The following is a 20,670-nucleotide window of genomic DNA, read 5'->3' as shown; positions in this document are numbered from 1 at the left end:
ACAACCTGAGGGGTTTTACAGTTTCTAACCATTCAGTGTATTATGGTGGGAAGGCCTTACAGAATCACTGATTTTTAACAACATCATGTCTGCATCGGCTCTCCAAATGAGCATTATGACCTAGTGCCATTGCCCTGCCTTTTCTCCGTACCCTTGCATATTGTTTCTATTCAAATAATCATCTAATGCCCTCTTCAATGCTTCAGTTGAACCTGCCTCCACCACACTTCTAGGCAATGCATTCCAGACCCGAACCATTCTGTGGTCTTTTCCCATTGAGACTTTCTGGTGGTTGCCCTATGATTTAGTGAGTCCCTCAGCACATAGTCCTTGACTTTGGAATGTACCAACCTGCAACATTTGGCTGTCAACAGCTCTTTACACTGAAACATCTGCAGGATTTGGACCAACCAAGAAATGTCTTACACTGGCCCTCCAGCAGCAGTTGATATTTATCTTGGCAAACATCACTGGGAATAGCATAGTGTCAGGTGAGGTTTCAGGTACAGAAGGGGATGAATGCCAGCTATAGGATGCAGTGGTGCCATGGAACCAGCCAGCATGCTCCTGCTCCTGCTCCTCTGACTCAACATTCAGGCAAGTGTGTTTTTAAAAAGTAATTTTGTGGAAGTGCCCCTAGCTATCCTTTAAAGGGCTGTTGGTGAAGCCACATCTATGTCAGGTATTCCTGAACACAATAGGTGGAAGGCAAACATATTTCTGGGACGGCTCGCAAAACTGGCATGAGGACTGTTATTTGCATTTTTTTACGGCTTTAACACCTGTTTTAGGTGGGTGCTAGGAACATCTCTACAGCATCTGAACTAATACGGTGTTGGATATGTCTCCGTGCTGCTCAGACTGGTCCCCTAAATTGCAACTCTGACTGGGAACGGACGCAACTAGGTCCAATCTCACCCCTTAAAAATAAATGAGTTGCTTATTCAACTTGCATAGTCATGAAGAAATTGTGTACTTGAAAGAATGAGATTTTTCATGCTCAGTCAAAGGATGAAGGTTTTGTTCTTTTATCCTTTCACTGTGAGATAGGAATAAAACTTACGTGCACTGATGACATGCTGCCTGAACAAAGATGATCTGTGTAGAACAGATAGGGTTGCAAAAGATCATTAAGTTGACTGTGTACCAGTAATTGAGTGCATCATCAACACCTTGTGACATGGAGTAAATAACCTAGAACATCTTCCAATTGAGTGCAACCTGCTCTGTATCATTTTATGGTTAACAATCTGTATAACCTAAAATTATAGAACATATCATTTAATGTCCAGACTTTGGTCTTTCATTATTCTTGTGGACAGCTATAAGAGAGAACAAAATAAAAGATCTGGAACACCATAATGGCATTTCTTGGAAAATAACTTTTTTTTAAATATCCCTTCATATTAGATCATTTGTAGTGCTTGATGTACCAGTTTAACTCAATGACATTGTTTGGATGATGCACAATTTGAACAAATTGCTTGATATGATGTTTCTTTCTTTGTGAAGTATTTCACCCATGCTGACAACATCCCCTTTAATGACCTTTCTCTCAAAAAGCTTTTTTAAATCTGGTTAGATGAGGATATTGGTAGGGTGAGATCTGAAAGAAACCCAAATGCTCTTTTACAATTATGAGGTTGATAAGATTTTATGTTTTAGGACTGTGTCTTTAAATTTAAGTTAAAATGAAGGAATTCATGTGACCTGTTCAGCAGTCTGCCTCACATGAAGCCTGGGTGGTTTGATTGTTAGGGGTCAAAGGAAAGCTAAGATTGATTTACTGGAAAGAAGGGATGATATATTTATGCTTTTAGACGATGACAGCAGCCTGTGTGTTAACAGTGGAGACTGAGTCTCCAAAGTCTCAGAAAAGTGTTGAGGATGTCAGGTTGTAATTGCAGTTACCTACAAAGGTTGTGTTTAATTAATAGTGTTTTTTGTCATTTGTAATTGTCTTAAAGTATGAAACTTGACATGTCACTCTTCCATTTATTAACTGGAAGTTCAAATTTCTTTTTTTAAAAAGTTATCAGTCTTCATGGGGATTGTAGCAACTCACCTGGATTCTGATAAATTAACACTAAGGAAAGCTGTTGCTTACCTGATATTTTTAACGATAAAGAACTGAAGAAGCATAGATTCAAATCTTTATCCTATTGCATGGACAAGGTGTGAAAAGGAAAATCTGATGCAGCGTGTCACACATACTTTACAGAACTGCCGGATTTACCGCCCAGTAAACTCAATGGGTAGAAATCCTACAGGTTCCCTTTTCCACTTTTTTGTCCTGGGATGTGTGTATTACTGGCAAGAGCAGCATTTATTATCCATCCCTAATTGCTCTTGAGAAGGTGGTGGTGAACCACTTCCAGAACCGATGCAGTCCTTGTGATGTAGGTACATCCACAGTGATGCTAAAGAAGGAGTTCCAGAGATTTTACCTAGCAACAGTGAAGGAACGCTGATATAGTTCAAGGTCAGGATGGTTTGTGACTTGGACGGGCACTTCTAAGTGGTGTTCCCATGGTTTTGCAGCTCTTGTTCTCGGTGGTAGAGGTTGCTGGTTTGGAAAGTGACTTGGTGAGTTGCTGCAGTGTCCTTGTAAAAGGCACACACTGCTGCTACTGTGTGCTGTTTATGGAGGGAATGAATATTCAAGGTGGTGGATGGGGTGCCAATTGAGTCACCAAAAGCTTTGGCTTGGATGGTGTTGAGCTTCTTGAATATTTTTGGAGCCACACTCATTCAGTCAATTGGAGAATATGCCGTCACACTCCTGTCTTGCGCCTTGTAGATAGTCAGCCGCTTGGGGAGTCCAATTTCCCAGTCTCTGCCCTGTTCTTGCAGCCACTGTATTTATATGGCTGGTCCAGTTCAGTTTCTGGTCAATAGTAACTCCCAGTGATGGGAATGCCATTGACAGTGAAGGGGAGATGGTTAGATTCTCTCTTGATAGAGATGGTCACTATCTGGTACTCGTACGATGTGAATGTTACTTGCCACTTATCATCCAAAGCCTGATTATTGTCCAGGCTTTGCTGCAGCCAGGCATGGACTGCTTCAATATCCGAGGAACTATGAATGGTACTGAACATGGTGCAATCTTCTATAAAAATCCCTACTTCTCACCTTATGTTGGATGGAAGGTTGTTAATGAAGCAGCTGGTGATTGAGCCTAGGACACGGCCTGAGGAACTCCTGCAGTGTCCTAGGGCTGTCACTGATCTGGGCCCTGGATATGAACCCAACGTATAGGGTCAGGGTGTGTAGTGTACAATTGTTCTGTGTTTGATTATATGAGCCTGCTTATTATTGATGCTCCACTGTGCTTGATTTGTTAAACTTTGGTGTGAATTCAGAGAACAGTAACTAGTGTGTCATCTTTGCATAGATCCAAGATATAAAATATACACAACAGGCTAGTGTAGTGGTTGTGTTAATAGACAAGTAATACACTGAAAGAGAGTTCAAGGTTCAACGTGACAATTTGAATTCATTTTGCAAAGTCTGAAAATCAAAAGCTGGTATTAGTGTATATCTGTTGGATTATTGTGAAAGCCCAACTTTTTGAACAATGACCTTTTGGGGAAGAAAACCTGCTGTCCTTATCCATTCTGGTCTCTTGTGACTCCACATGATTGAGTCTTCACTGCTATCTGAACTGGCCTAGTCCAAAACCATTAGAGTATTGTGGGAACACTCACCACATGGGCTGCACCAATTCTAGAAGACACACCACCACCTCAGAGCAAGGACAATGAATGCTTCTGTTGCTAGTGAGGCTCAAATCACACACATTAATTTTTAAAAAGGAGCAGCTGAGTGAGTACCAGCTGTACCAGGAATGCCAGTGGGCCCTATTGATGAGTGTCCAGGCTTGGTAAGGAATCTTGTTTTTTAAAAAGATTAGAGGAAGTTTGGCTGAGTGAACCGGGGAAAGGAGCAGCAGATGCAGCTGTATGAATAGTCCAAATTTTACTGACAAAGAAGTCCTTAAGATTCTTGCATTTCAAAAGGTCCAGGTGGAGGAGGCAGGGGGGAGGTGTTTTAGAAAATGGTTTATAGTGGGAATAGACAAAGCTGGGGGTTGTCTTTGCATTCCAGGAGATGCTGGCAAAATCAGCAGCTTTTGCAGAGAAGAGCAGAACCTGATAATAGTTTCCTTCCTTTGAGACCTATCAAAGCAATGTCGGGGGCATGGGGAAAAGGATGGGGGCAAGCTGGTTTGGGGGACGTGGGTACTTCTTCTCACTGGGCCCATGCAGATGCGGTGCCCTCCCACTGACATTGCAAATTCTGATGGGGGTACAAGCAGATATGATGCTATCATAAATGGTCATAGGTTATGGAACTTCAGGGCTTAGTCCTACAATTTGGCCTCAGCGACATCAACCATGAGTATATTCACTCTGCTGACCATTTGCTTCACTCTCTCCATTCATGGAATCTGCTAATAATGGTCAAGAAATGTTATCTTATTGTAAATGTCCAGATTTTCTTGTCCTGAAATTCAAAAGTCTGCATGAAAAGTATCCACAAAGAAAGTTAGGGGATATTAAGGTTTTGAAAACTCCATCCTCTGCAGGGAGTTATTTTAATATCACAGAGAAAAATCAATGTTATAATAAATTTGATAATTGAGGCAAATATTTCATGAAATTGAAATGTCATATACTTACAATTTTTATTTATAAAATATCCTTGTATAATTCTGCTGTACATTTCTGCTTTAAAAATGTCCTTCTGCATTCAAACTACAGACAAATGCATGATTCAGCATAAAATGAACCGAAAATGAACAAAGCCATTTCTTTCATGTCCCCATAATTGTCAAAGTACAAGCTTCATATTAATTTATTGATGATATGTGTAGATGTGTAACCCAGCGAGATGAAATTTGAGATACCCTACAACTAATCCTTTTGGAATGGGAAACTATTTCAACCTAAGGGGGAACCAGTAAAACTGAAGTAAAACAGAGATAAATTGTCCCTCTGAAAAAGAGCAGGTGCATCTGGATAGGGAAGGAATATATTTTTTATCCTGAGCTGTATGGAGATACCTACCTGATCCCATTACATTTGTGTAGGGTGAGAACTATGATAATGGTCCTTATACTTACATAAAATTATTTAAAAAAATATTTTGAAGGCTCTGTATTGTTTATTTATATTCTTTGCTGACCTGGTATAACTTACTTGTAAATGTGCACTTTTTAATGAATTAGTGTGATGTGGGTGCCACTTGCAAGGCCAGCATTATTGCCCATCTTGAATCTCCCTTTAGCAGCGAGTAGCCTCTTTGAACAGCAACAGTTTGTGTATTTTAGGTACTGGTACAGTGCTGTTAGATAAGGAGTGTAAAGTTCTTGGGGCAGAAACAGCCAGGGACTCCTGAATTTATAACTGCATGTGTAAACCATGGTTTCCTTTTTATTTCTCTTGTTGCAGACTCCATCTGCTGGTACAAGTGTATATGATAGCCTCAAGTGGACAAAATGAATACTGCAATTTTCAATACATTACAACCCTCCCCTTCTTAGTGAATGAGAAACATAGCATGTTTCAATGGCTTGTCTCCAAAATATAAACATTAAACTTAAGCATAGCTTAAACATTCAAAATATTATATATTCTAACTTCTGTATTAACTTAACAATGCAATAAGCCATATAGAATGAAATGAAAGATTTGTTCACCCACTGAAAATAGTTCACTACATGATATGAACTTTGAATAAACTTCAGTATGGTGACATTTTCTCTTATGAGTAGGATATTGTCTAACACCAGGTGTGGCCTCATTTAATTCAAGTTCTTCATCTGAGATGTTGATGTCGGAACCGGATTCAATGTTTGTGAGCAGTGTTTTCCATGCTTTGAAGAATTACACATTTTTGTGTGATGATTTGTGAACTGTACTTAGCAGTGATCATTGGTCCTTTTGTGTTGGCTACATGTCATTAGGGGTTGTTTGCTTTTTCACATGACCATCACATTTCACAAGCATTTTATCTCCTGACTTTAGTGGTATAGCTCTAAATTCCATGTTTCGCTCTGCATTACTTTCATTCGATCCTTCTGTTCTCAATTGCATTTGCACACATGTTGATCATTAGCTCCGGGGGATGTCTCAAGAAGTTATGTGTGCATAGGATGTGCAACGATGAATGCAGCTGGAGGATTTCCTGTAGTCAAGTGAGGAGTCACTCTGTAATTGCAAAAAAAGTGATACAGCACTTGCTTCCATGACTTGCTTTCTTCTGTAGCTGTGTGTATCACTTTTTCCAGGGCATGCATAAACCCTCCTACCTTCTCCATTAGCTCTTGGCCAATAGGATGTGATTTTTCAAAGTGAAGCCTAGATAATTTGCAAATTTATTGAACTCATCGCTGTTGAACAGCGGCCCATTGTCACTTGTGTTACAGCCACGTGAGGAAGGGTAAGGTGACTTCCCTATGATACCATCCCAAGTTTGACCATAACAGGCTTTGTTGAAGGACTTAAGGGATGAAGGTGCTTATTCACTGTATGTGTTTAACCATTTATGTACTGAATGCAATGAAACAAGCCTGACAGGCTTTCTTGAGGTTTACACAAAAAGGGGTTAGTTTTTATTGAATTAAAAACTCACCCAGGTAAAGATAGCAAAATATTTCAAAAGTTAAACCTATGCTTCTTGAACTTCATGATCCACATTAACACACACACACACAAACCTGAAAGATTTATAAGTTATACTGTAGGTAGTTACTTTCTTAGCCAAATGTTGAAAGATAAAAACACTTGAGAGTTCACAGTTTGAGTCCTTGACTGATCAATGTGGCTGCAGTAGAAATATTTCCAATTTTCTTTAGTTTCCAGGAGTTGAGTTGAAGCCCATGTAACTGCAATTGCTGGAGACAATTATTTTCAAAATCCAGAATCCGTCTCTTCCAGAAGTCAATGAGTTTTGCACCTAAGGTTCCTCTTGATGGAAATTCACTATCTCTGTGCTAGATTCTTAAACTATAAGATATAGTGTCTTATCTTGTGAGAGGAAATAAAGGAGCTTGTTACTGCTTCATTGACAGCTTTTCCTGACTACTCACTACTTGTTGCAGCTTGCATGCTGTATTAAAGAGATTGAAAAATATGTTTACTTCAGTCACACGACCTATCGCTCTGCAAAATAATTTCAGAAGGTGTTTGTTTATCTGAAGTCTGAACCAATGATACTTCTGTTTCATGGCCAGGAGCATGGATGAGTAGGTTCTGTAATGTCCCAAACATTAACACCCTGAATGAGTCTCTGTCCATCCTGATGATATAGGAAAACATCTTTCATAAGACTACTGTTCCAGCAGACTTGCTTTATCTTCTGGATATGTAGTCCTATTGAAATATAAATGAAGGTCCAGTACATTTTAGTAAATCACTTTGAAGTGGTTCTTGAAATCCTCAGGAACAAAATTCCAGAGAAGGATGTGGCATGTCTGAATTGTATTCCACAGTGGAACTTTCCAGAACCTGGTCAAGTTGCAATACCAGATAAAAACAAAAAACTGCGGATGCTGGAAATCCAAAACAAAAACAGAATTACCTGGGAAAACTCAGCAGGTCTGGCAGCATCGGCGGAGAAGAAAAAAGTTGACGTTTCGAGTCCTCATGACCCTTCAACAGAACTGAGTAAAATTAGGAGAGAGGTGAAATATAAGCTGGTTTAAGGTGAGGGGGTGGGGGGGAGAGAAGTGGGGGGTGTGGTTGTAGGGACAAACAAGTAGTGATAGGAGCAGATAATCAAAAGATGTCACAGACAAAAGAACAAAGAGGTATTTAAGGTGGTGATATTATCTAAACGAATGTGCTAATTAAGAATTGATGCAGAAGATCTTTCTCGGTCTACTTCTTGATGTGAAATGGTATTCACTGCTGTTGATAGGTGATAGGGGCACTTTGGGGTATACATTCAACTTGCAAGTAACACCCTTCACTTTGCTGATACCAGTGACATGGTCAGCATACAATTCAAGAATGTTATTGGTTCAAGTGGGAATCGCTTATGTGATGGCAATCATGTGCAGACCCATTAGTGTGTGGAAACTGATGAGGGTATCATATTCCTCAGATATGACGTAAACAATGCCTTGGTTCTGCTGTCTTTGAATGAGACTGTAGTTTAAAAAGTCCTGAGAACTTTCAGTGGTTTGTCACTACTGTAAGGGAAAGTTTTTATATTCCCTGGCTTGCAGAGAATGGGAAAATCCTGAAGTTTGTTGAATGTTTTCTCTTCCATTACAATGACAGATGCTTCTTTATTTATGAAAGCACCTATGTCCAGGCAGCCAATGGTTACTGTTAAAAGTGGCTTATTGCTGTGTTTTAAAGAGAGCACAAAATTATATTCAGAGCCATCCGCCTCTACATTGGCTACATTCTTTCACCCTTTTGCTGTGGTATGTATATGTGGCTCCCTTCTGTTGGTATTAGTCTTAGAAGTCGATTTTACTGATGAACAACAAATACGAGCAAAGTGGTTGCGTTTTCCACAGGCTTTACACTGCTTACAAGTAGCAGGACACCCGCCTAGTATGGGTAAGCACCGCCACATTGGAAACATTGTTTGGAGAATCGCAACTCTGTTAGTGAGACTGCTGTTGTTGTTTTGCAGGTGGTGACCTGCTGTGTGAGCGATGAATAATGTGAACAGGAGCTGAACTTGGACTGTGATCGTTATTTCTGGCAGCCTCAACTTCAGTTGCTCTGGACTCTGAAAACGATAGTGATCTTGATAACTACAACAGATCAGGCAGCTTTCTGTTTTTCCAGAGTTATTTTTGGCATAATTGACTAGAGAGACAACTTTCAATTATTTGCGTTTTGATTTCCCAACTGCTGTGTTCAACATCAACAGTCATATTTGGTTGCGTAGAATATTGGTCAATTATCTCATTTGTTACGATTTTGTTAGGGACCAGTGACTTTTTATTTAAAGGAGACAATGTTTGAAATCCCATTTACTCACTAGTAGAATAAAGCCACAAGATTCCATGGGTTTAAGTAAACAAAATAAACTTTGCTATACAAAGTCAGAAAAGTAATACAATTTACAATATCTATCTCATACTCTAGCATTCAGAATTAAATGAGGTAAATATGAAATGACAGGCAAACTGTGGTCAAACATAATACATGGCACATTGATGGCAGATGCTACCAATTCAAACCCTATGGATTTCTCAAGAACCCACCCAGACATCGGTGACTGCTGCGAGTAACAAAATTTCATTAAAACTCTGGGCAGAATTTTTCTTTGGCGGGCGGAAGCATGCCTGACCCACTGGAGCATGAAATAATGCGCATTGACATCAGCCTCACATTCTGATGTCAACATGCACTGTTGTGATATTTTGCTCGGCGGGTGTGCACAGGAGATGGAGGCGTGGCCACCATTAATAAGAGACCACTTAAGGCCCTTAACACACCAATTGTCACCAATTTTACATAGCCCATGCGATTTTTCAGCCATTGCACAGGCAAAATGGGCAGGCGGGCAGGCCACAATTTGCAAAAGCTCATCCACAGGCAGGATAAGAAGGGACAGCAGCATTGTCAGTGTGAGTAATGGGGAGTTTTGGAAACAATATGCTGCTGGTTGCTTATGTGAACTGGACAGTTTCATCTCGCTTCAGAGCAGCATTCTGAGCATTTCTAGGCTTCAATTCAGGTTTCACTGTTGTTTACCAGGCCCCCAGAGGATTCAGACTGTGTGGGCCCTTCCAGGTATCAGACAGCCTTTCATAACCCTGGTAATAGGCGATTGTGGTCTCTGCTGGAGGCAGCTCCTCTGAAGAGGAAGAGGGGAGCAGAAGGGAGAGGAGGCCAAGTGTCCCAATGCAGCTTCCAGGGAAGCGACCTTTGGAAGGAGATGCGCAAGCACGGTGGGGAGGTTGGGGGCAGGGCCAGCTGGCAGTCCAAGGTGGAAGGGGCCACAGAAGACACCACTATCCTGCTGCCAGGGTTTACAGGTGGTGATGCAACTACCTCAATACGTCCAAAGTGCAATGCCGAAGGAGGCTCCGTCTCTCAAGGGAGACAGTGACCTCCCTCTGTCAGATGATTGGGCTGAGATCTGCACTGACTGTATGGGTGGACACCCCTTGCCAGTAGCTCTGAAGGTCACAGTGGTCTTCAACTTCTATGCCTCCAGCTCTTTCAAGGGCTCAGTGGCAGATCTGTGTGGAGTCTCCCAATCAGCTGTCCACAGTTGCATCAAACTGGTGACAGAAGCTCTGTTCAGGTGTGTGTTGACATTCATTCATTCTTGCATGGACAAGGCCAACCAGAGCGAGCCAGAAGCTTTGCAGCGATTGCTGGCTTCCCCCGTGTCCAGGGTGCCATCGACTGCACACATGTGGCCATCAAGGCGCCAGCGGGTGAGCCGTCAACAGGAAGGGATTTCACTCCATGAATGTGCAGATAGTGTGTGATCACAGGATGCTGATTCTACATGTCTGTGCAAGGTACCCCGATGGCTCCAATGACGCCTACATCCTCAGACACACCCAGGTGCCGGGGCTCTTCAATGCTTCTTCCCAGCTGGATAAATGGCTGCTGGGTGACAAGGGCTATCCCCTGAAAAGATGGCTCATGACGCCTCTCCACCAAGAACAGAGGCAGAGCAGTGGTACACCAGAAGCCATGCCTCCACAAGGGTGGTGATAGAGAGAGCCACTGGTCTTCTCAAGATGTACTCCCCATGCCTGGGCCAATACAATAGCCCCCAGAGCGGGTGTCACTATTAGTGGTGGCATACTGTGCTCTCCACAATCTGGCACTGGCAAGGGGGGACCCATTGGAGGAAGAGGATGTTGACACAGCTGCACAGGCAACAAATTACGTGTCCAGTAGTGAGTCCAAGGACAAGCACGTTCAGGAGAACACTGAGGGGATAGGCAGTAATCTGGGTAACCTCCAGGGAGGCAGGGACACCCAGCACACTTTGATCCAACACTCCTTCAGCTAGCCTACCAAATAAGAACCACCACCACATGCCAGGACTGCAGCCTCCATACTCAATCCCAGAGAGGAACATTTCCTTGGCCACCAACATACACCCTGTGCCTGTGCAATAAAGTTTCAGGAGACACACGTCCATCATTACATAATGGCCTACCCTGCACCTACAGAACACCTAAAGCATACTGAGGCCATTAGCACAAAATAAAGTCTCATTTAATGTTGCATGTGACACATTGCTGAACTAAACCTTAACCAGTGTTGTTTATCACACCATTAAAAAAGTCAAAGCAAAAATAGGGGAACAAAATATCACCTGTGATAAGCCCATCTTGTGCTTAAGGTGCGTAAATTTATGTTTGCAGGTACTATGTCTGGGTGCTTCCCCCTCGCTGGTACTGGCATTGGAGACAGCCTGCTCACTCTGCCGTCTTGTTGGCCTTGATTACTTTGACGGTCATCCTCTGGCCCATGGAACCTGTGCTAGTCTGCCTGGGAGGGAGTGGCCAGTGCCACAGCTGGCATCTCCCCAGTTGCCGCAGCCTCATTAGATGCGACGGTCACTGGCAGAGGGTGGAGGAGCTGCTGCCTTTATCCGGAGCACCCTGAGAGTAGCCCTCAGAGACGATAGGCAGCTGCTGTGCCAACATGAGGTCTCATTGAACCTCCCTGCTCACCATTGATGGATGGGCACCAAGTTGGGATACTGGGTGTCCAATCCATCTCCCACACAGACACTGACCACCTGAGGTCATTGTCTGTGTGTGGGCTTGCAGGTCCGAGTGCAACCCCAGGGACCTCTGATTCTGTCCATGGACCAGTATCTCCATGAGTGTTGCCACTCTCTCCATGGGGCAGGCATTGTGCTTGGCCATAAGGGTGAATGCAGTGATCAAGCTCTGCAGGGACTCCTTCCAAATGGAAACCATGGCACGCATTCTCTCATGTATCTCAGCCTGATCCTCCTGCACACCCTGTTGGACTTCCAGCATCTGCTGCCTCAGGGACAACTCAGGAGGCTCATCGTCAGCCATCAACTGAGCATTGTCCTGGTCTCCAGCAATCCTCTGAAGTGAGTGCCCTGGGCACTCTCTGCCTGCACCTCAAGTGAGTGTGAAGTGCACTTAGGTGCACTGAGATGGTAGATGGTGATATAATGCATACAGAGGTGCTGGTATCTGTGCTGGTCCCTGCTTGACAGAGCGGGTGTGACACAGGTGCGTGGGGAGCACGGTGGTCCTCTGGGGTCAGGGGTGGCCCTTCAGGGTCCTCAGTGCGGACACACCAGCTGGTAAACCTAAAAGGGAGAAGAAGAACATGTTATTTGTGAGAGTCATTGCACTGTCACTGTGTATGCCAAGCACCCTGGTGAGAGAACGGAGATATGCATCATGGTGCCCTCACCTTTCAATTATCAATGGGGACTTCAGGCTTGAGGCTCACAAAAATATAGAGACTACACTAGGATGGTTGCACTATCTGAAATTGTCACTTCTGTGCACTGCACTCTTCGTCTGACACCTCAACCTCATCAGGTTGATCGAGGTGCATGCTGCCTCTCAAGCTCCAAGGCCTCCTGCTCATACAGGTGAGGATAAGGAGGTGTGGGAGTCCCCCGCCCATCCTTGACCTCTCAATATTGTTATGGGATGTTTTCTCCTGAAAGAACAGAGGAGCATTGATTAGTCCACTGTCTACCTGCAGCAACATTGCAGCCTGGCCAACCCCAGCTGAGGAGCACTTCGCATGCCACATCCGATTCGTGGCCATTGACCCGCACGGCACTCAGTCCAAGCAGCTAGAGCTCACCTCCTTGGCCAGCCCCAGTGTAATTGACAGTTGCACTCATACCGTAACACCCCTAAGCTCCACAGGCAGATGGCCAGCCCTTAACTGCTCTCCACAATGACCCATGCCAACAGGGTACTTACTCTTCCCAATTGGAGCAGATCATTGAAGCCCTTTGGGCACTGCACCCATGTGCGTCTCACCATGCTGTGGCTGCTCACCTGGGATGCCACCTCCTCCCCTGCCTTCTTGGTGAGGTAAGGTGGCCTCCTCCTCCTGTCTCTGGGGACAAGGGTGTCCCTTCTGGCAGCCACCTCCTCCAGGAGGGCTGAGGCACCTGTCTGAGAAACATGGGGCCAACTGTCCCGTTGACCTGCCTTCCCTCCTGCCATGTCCAACTGAACTCGAATCCACAGCGAGAGTATAGGAGACGTCCTTCCATGGCAGCCTTCCGGGGGCTTCCTGGGCCGCTTTTGAATCGGCCACTGGCTCGCCATTGGACCCGGCAGACAATATGTCCCCGCCCCTTCTTGGAGCTTCCCCAGCCGCCTTTCATGCTGGGCTGGCCTTAATTGGCCCACCAGCGTGAAATCGCCTTCTGGACCTGATCAAGGGTGGCAGGCAACTTCCCAACCACCCACATCGAGCCTACCCGCCAAGGGCAAAATTTTGCCCTCTGTCTCCTTCATGAGGGATTTCAATTTTTGAAGATCTGGCATCTGAATTCCCTTAAAAGCTTCTCTGACTTGGATCTCAATGACTGCTCGCCTCCAACTCATTCAATATCTCCTCTGAGACTGCGTTCCACAGGATTCATTAGGTTGCACTCCTGACAGATGAGCAGGGGAGTGACCTCATCCTGAGTAAGACGTAGCCAGAGTGAGAGTGGGTATTGGCAATTTGGTGCACAGTGGTAATTTCTCTAATTTCTCTTTAATTTTCATAAGTTCAGTCAGGGCAAGGGCAGTCTAGTTAAAAGGTTGGTAAGGTAGCTGACTGTGTGACAATTAACTGTAAATCACCTGAAGCCTGATTGGGGCCTGAATAGTTAATAACTATTTGAAGCTTAACTAGTGTGAGTCATCTCAGCTTACCTCAGCTCTACTTAACAATTAGAAGCACTATTAGAAGCACACTATCAGTGTGCTTGCACACGAGCAGGGGAGAGACCTCATCGTGAGTGAGACGCAGCCAGAGTGAGTGTGGGTATTGGTAACTTGGTGCACAGTGGGAATTCAGTGCAGATGGGAAGAGGTGATCTTTGCATTTTTTCTTTGCTATCCAACTTCTTAAATCTTCAGAGAGTGGTCTTGCCCTGCTGCAGCAGTAGAGGCTGCAAGGGAGAGGGATGACTGGTAAATAGTGGGTAAGGTGGCTTATAGTTTAAGGTACTTTTGTGGGTTATCGTTTGTATATTCTGTAGTAATGAGGATCAGGAAAGAAGGCCCCTTAGGTAATTGATTTAAAAGGTTTAATTTAAAGGGATAATTCATGGCAGGAGAGCTCAAAGCTGTGGTGTGCTCCTTGTGCTCTATGTGGGAAGCCAGGAACATTTCCTGTGCCCGGGACCAGCATGTGTGCAGGAAGTGTGTCCAGCTGCAGCTCCTGGAAGCTCGGGTTTCAGAGCTGGAACGGCGGCTGGGGACACTGTGGAGCATCCGCGAGTCTGAGAGCATCGTGGATAGCACATTTAGAGAGATGGTCACACTGCAGATGAAGGGACTTGAGGAAGGAAGGGAATGGGTGACCACCAGGCAGTCCAAGAGAAACAGGTAGGTAATTCAGGAGTCCCCTGGGGGCCCACTCACAAATCGGTATTCTATTTTAGAGGCTGGTTCCTCCAGGGAGGGCAGACAGAGCCAAGCTTCTAGCACCACAAGCAGCTGGTATGTACAGGAGGGGAGGGAGAAAGGAAGAGCAATAGTAATAGGGGATTCTATAGTCAGGGGAATAGATAAGCTACTGTGGCCGTCAGTGTGACTCCGGGATGGTGTGTTGCCTCCCTGGTGCCAGGGTTTGGCGTGTCACTGAATGGCTGCAGGGCATCCTGAAGGGGGAGGGTGATAAGGCAGAGGTCATGGTACATGTTGGTACCAATGACATAGGTAGAAAGAGGGATGAGGTCTTGCATCAAGAATTCAGGGAGTTAGGCAGTAGACTAAAAGACAGGACCTCTCAGGTTGTAATCTTTGGATTACTCCCAGCGCTACATGCTAGCGAGCACAGAAATAGGAGAATAGCACAGATGAATACATGGCTTAAGAGTTGGTGCAGGAGGGAGGATTTTAGATTCCTGGATCACTGGGACCGTTTCTGGGGGAGCTGGGACCTGTATAATTGGGACAGTCTACAGCTGAACCAGAGCGGGACTAACATCCTTGCAGACGGGTTTGCTAGTACTGTTGGGAGGAGTTTAAACTAATTCAGCAGGGGGAGGGGAAACAGAATGTTAGTAGAATAGGGACACATTATAATACAGTAAAACAATCAAGTCAGAGAGAGTACAGCTGCATTAAGTTTCAAGGGAGTAAGGCAAGGCTGTAAGGCCTCTACTTTAATGCCAGGAGTATTACAGGTAAAACGGATGAGTTAAAGGTGAGGATTGATACGTGATATAGTAGCCATCACAGAGATGTGGTTGAGGGAGGGGCAGGATTGGCAGCTCAACATTCCAGGATATAGAATCTTCAGGTGAGACAGGGGAGGAAGTAAAAGAGGAGGAGGCATTGCATTATTAGTTAAGGAGTCAGTTACTGTAATAAGGAGAGATGATATCTTGGTGGGGCATCGAATGAAGCTTTGTGGGCAGAGTTTAGGAATAAAAAAGGGGCAGCCACATTGTTAGGTGTTTATTATAGACCCCAGATAGTCAGCAGGAAATTGAGGAGCAAATATGTGCACAATTTGCGGAGGAGTGTAAAAACAGTAACAATAGGGTAATTATATTAGTCGATTTCAACTTTCCCAACATTAATTGGGGTAGACAGAATGTTAAGGGCTTGGATGGAGTGGATTTCTTGAAATGTGTACAGGAGATCTTTTTAGGCCAATATGTAGAGGATTCAACAAGGGACGGCATAGTGCTGGACCTAATTCTGGGGAATGAAGCCAAACAGGTGGCTGAGGTGGTGGGGGTGGGAGCATTTTAGTGATAGCAACCACAACATGGTACAATTTAAGTTTGTTATGGACAAAGAAATAGACAAGTTGCAAAAAAATGTTCTGGATGGGGGCAGAGCGGAATTAGTAAAATAAAGCAGGATCTGGCCAAGGGAGACTGGGAACAGCTACTTGTGGGGAAATCTATAGAAGAGCAGTGGGGGGTGTTCAAAAAGGAAATGGGGAGGGTACAGGCTCAACATGTTCCCTCTAGGTGATAGGAAGGAGTAACAAGCCCAGAGAACCATGGATGACCAGAGATATTCAGGATACGATGAAAAGGAAAAGAGAGGCTTTTAGCAGGTACAAGGGGAGCAAATCCTCAGAGGCATTAGTGGAGTACAGAAAGTGCAGGGTGGAACTTAAGAAAGCAATTAGGAGAGCAAAGAGGGGATATGAGAAAGCTCTGGCTGGTAAAAGTAGGGAAAAACCCAAAATATTCTATAAGTATATCAATGGGAAGAGGATAGCCAGATAAAGAATAGGGCCCATTAGGGACCAAGGGGGCAATCTATGGGTGGAGTGAGAGGACATTGGTAGAGTGTTGAACAAATACTACGCATCAGTCTTCACTCAAGAGAATGAAGATGACGGTATGGAACTCGGGGAGAGAGGCTGTGAGGTTCTTGATCAAATTGATATAAGGAGGGACAAGGTATTGGAGGTGTTGGCAGACTTAAAAGTGGAAAAAATCTCCAGGTCCGGATGATTTGTGTCCCAGACTGCTGAGGGAGGCAAGAGAGGAGATTGCAGGAGCTCTGACCCAAATTTTTTATTCCTCTCTAGCCATGGGGGAGGTGCCAGAGGACTGGAGAACAGCTGATGTGGTTCCACTATTTAAGAAGAGTTGTAGAGATAAGCCAGGGAACTACAGACCGGTGAGATTCATGTCAGTGGTAGGGAAACTATTGGAGAAAATTCTGAAGGAGAGAATCCATCTCCACTTGCAGAGATAAGGTTTGATCAAGGATAGTCAGCATGGCTTTGTCAGAGGGAGGTCATGCCTAACAAATTTGATTGAATTCTTTGAGGAGGTGACCAGGTGTGTAGATGAGTGTCGTGCAGTTGATGTAGTTTATATGGATTTCAGCAAAGCCTTTGACAAGGTCCCACATGGGAGACTTATAAAGAAGGCAAATGCACATGGGATACAGGTAATTTGATGAGGTGGATTCAAAATTGGCTTAGTTGTAGGAGACAAAGTGCGATGACAGAAGGCTGTCTTAGTGTCTGGAAGCCAGTGTCCAGTGGCGTACCACAGGGATCTGTGTTGGATCCCCTATTATTCGTCATTTATATAAATGGCATAGATGACTATGTGGGGAGTAGGATTAGTAAGTTTACGGATGACGCAAAGATTGGCTGGGTGGTTAACAGTGAGGTTGAGTGTCTTGGGCTACAGGAAGATAGAGATGGGATGGTCAAATGGGCAGATAAGTGGCAGATGGAATTTAACCCTGAAAAGTGTGAGGTGATACACTTTGGAAGGAGCAATTTGACAAGGAAGAATTCAATGAACAGCATGACACTAAGAAGTTCTGAGGAACAAAGAGACCTTGACATGTGTGTCCATAGATCTCTGAAGGCAGAGGGGCAAGTTAGTGGGGTGGTGAAAAAGGCATATGGGACACGACTTTATCAATTGAGGCATAGATTACAAAAGTGGGGAGGTCATGTTGGAGTTGTATAGAACCTTGGTGAGGCCACAGCTGGAGTACTGTGTGCAGTTCTGGTTGCCACATTAAAGGAAGGATATGATTGCACTGGCGTGGGTGCAGAGGACATTCACCAGGATGTTGGGATGAAACATTCAAGTTATGAAGAGAGATTGGATAGACTTGGGTTGTTTTCGGTGGAGCAGAGAAGACTGAGGGGCGACTTGATCAAGGTGTACAAGATTATGAGGGGCATGGACAGAGTGGATAGGGAGCAGCTGTACCCCTTAGTTGAAGGGTCAGTCACGAGAGGATATAAGTCCACGGTGAGGTGCAGGAGGTTTAGGGGAGATGTGAGGAAAAATGTTTTTACCCAGAGGGTGGTGAAGGTCTGGAATGCGCTGCCTGGGAGGGTGGTGAAGGCAGGTTGCCTCACATCCTTTAAAAAGTACCTGCATGAGAACTTGGCACTTAATAACATTCAAGGAAATGGGCCAAGTGCTGGTAAATGGGATTAGGTAAGTAGTTCAGGTGTATCTCACGTTTCGGTGAAGAATTAATGGGATGAAGGGCCTCTTCTGCACTGTGTGATTCTGTGATTCTGTTTCTAATTACTGGCATACTCCCAACTCTGTCACAAACCACTGGCTTCACTAAGCTGGCATTTCCCCTGGGTTTCTCTGAACTCCAGTCTCCTGGCTGGACCAAGCTATGAATGGCTCCCAATGGGCTCCCGTAGGTCTTCTTTGTGCTCTAATTGTCTCCGCCATGGAGACTGTGACCTTCTGCCACCTTCTCAGCTTCCCTGGACTTCTCTGAGCTCTAACTGCCTGGAACCTGCTAACAGCTCCAAGGGCTTCTCTGTGAGCTGCAAACCACATGAAAGTCCAAACAGCAACCCTCAACTGTACCAATGGCTCCCATGCTTCTTCGAACCCTAACTCCATGCAGCCTGTTACGAACAGCACCATTTCGGTATAGCCTCTTCACCTGCTGCAGAACGCTCAGATAAATTGAAACCAGAGAAACTTCTTAAGCTCCACCTATCTCTATGATGACATAGCCTTTTGTGATTCATTGAATGCTTTAAAACTAATTTAGCTCTAACTCCCAAAACAAAACATCTCTCTGGACTGCACTGCTTTGCAAGCAATGCAGACACCTCATCTCCAATTCTCCAGCTAAATAAGCCCTTCTGCTGTTTTATGATCTTATCTTTTTAGCTGTTAACCCTTTAAGTCAACATAGCCCCACCTTTTAAAGTGTAACAGACTCCAAGCTGCATTAGTTGCACTTAACCCACTTTCTACAGTTAAACTTTAATCTTCCCAGAACTAAAAATTATTTCTAACGTATTAACATGAACCGTGAACTAGATGTTTGTCACACGTTTGCTTCTTGCTTAATGCATTGGAAGACCATTGTTTCATATATTGTATTTTTCTTGGATGTGAAATATGTTGTTTGTGCATTTTTAGTTCAATACTAGTCATTTTGCTCAGGTATGTGTCTTAAAAGTATCGTTTAGTGCTTCACTGCCATAGTGGAGCAGTAAGGCCTTTTCCATTTTGTAATCTGTGATGGTAAATCTATCATCGCACCTTTAAAACATTAGTCACTTTTGCAAATGTAGGAAGACAAATGATGGCTCCAAATGCACATCAAAAGATGGTACATTGGGCATAGACAGTGGCCGGGATTTTCTGTGCCTGTTGGCGTTGGTCATGTTCAGTGGCATGAGCAGACAATATGACGAGAAGGACAAAAATCGGTTTGATGATGTCGTGAGACCAGTTTGTGATCTTCTGCTCAGCGTGTCGATAGCGGTCTGCATTCCCTGCCATCAGACTTTGGGAACCTCATTGTAATACATTAGCATATCATTACCAGGCCAATCCATGGAACTCATCCCCCACCAACCCCACCCCCCCACCTCTGGCTGGATCGTCCGCCCATGTCAGTGGGAAAATACGGCGATGTGTTTCACAACAACATATGTAAGACATGCACTTGGTGGGCTGCACTTCGCTTGGGGCTTCAAAGTTTGTTTGTCTACCTGGCTTCGTCAGCACTCGCAGTCATTAGCACCAGGCTTCACATGCAGCACCACATCACTTTTAGGGGGGGGCTCATGGGCAGATCTCTACCCACCAGATCAGGCATATGTAGGGCTTGCTTGGGGAAGGGGGAGTAGTGGCCTCAGGTAAAGGAAGAGGCTGCAGGATGAAGGCTGTACTGGGGAAGGAGGATATAGCAGGGTATATGTGGGGGCACATGTTGACCTGTGAAAGTGACCTCAATATGGTGAGGGCTGAGGAGGCAGTCTCCAGGGGAGATGAGACCAGATGGAGATGTGAGGGTGTGTATGAGAATGGGCGGTGATGTCCCTTGAGTTGGCAGTAAGTGAGATGCTAGTGAATGTATGATGGTTGAATGTGTGAGTTTAGACTGATGAGATGGTTGCCATACCCTGGCAGCACGGCACCATCCACTACCTGCATTGGATGGCCAACCTTTTCAGTGCAACATTGACACTGGTCCCTACTGCCATTGCCTACCAAGCCATAATGGTAATGTTGCTGCCCCTCCTGCAGCCAGAGTGGGTTTAGGGGATATCACTGCAGGCCTCCACAGCGTCCAAAAGGCGCTCGAGGCCTGAAGTCCTCTTGCCTTTCGGGGCCATGTCGTGTTTGCTGCAATCTTGGGCTGGAAGCACTGAGTGTGGCTGTACTTTAAATGTGCTGCCTGATGTGATGAAGCAATGTGATGAAGCAATGAGATGACAGCACGGCAGGTGATTTGAAGCCTGCCCACCATGGAAACAGCATGTTTCCCGGGAATTCATAATTAATGCGGCGGGTATGGGGTGATACGGCGTGAAAAGCCACCATTGCGGTTGGTGGGTAAAGTGTCATTCTTCCCGCCCGCTACCACACTTAAGTAGAAATCTGGGACAAGTCCACCCTGTGAAATATTCATCAGTAATGCAATGATGAAACTTCTGTCTAATGATCCGAGAATAATGCTTTTTTGATTTTGCAAGATCAGTGTGCATGTTTATACAC

The sequence above is a fragment of the Carcharodon carcharias genome, chromosome 7, assembly GCF_017639515.1.
Source record: "Carcharodon carcharias isolate sCarCar2 chromosome 7, sCarCar2.pri, whole genome shotgun sequence".
NCBI lineage: Eukaryota > Metazoa > Chordata > Chondrichthyes > Lamniformes > Lamnidae > Carcharodon > Carcharodon carcharias.
Note: the sequence above shows the minus strand (reverse complement) of the source record.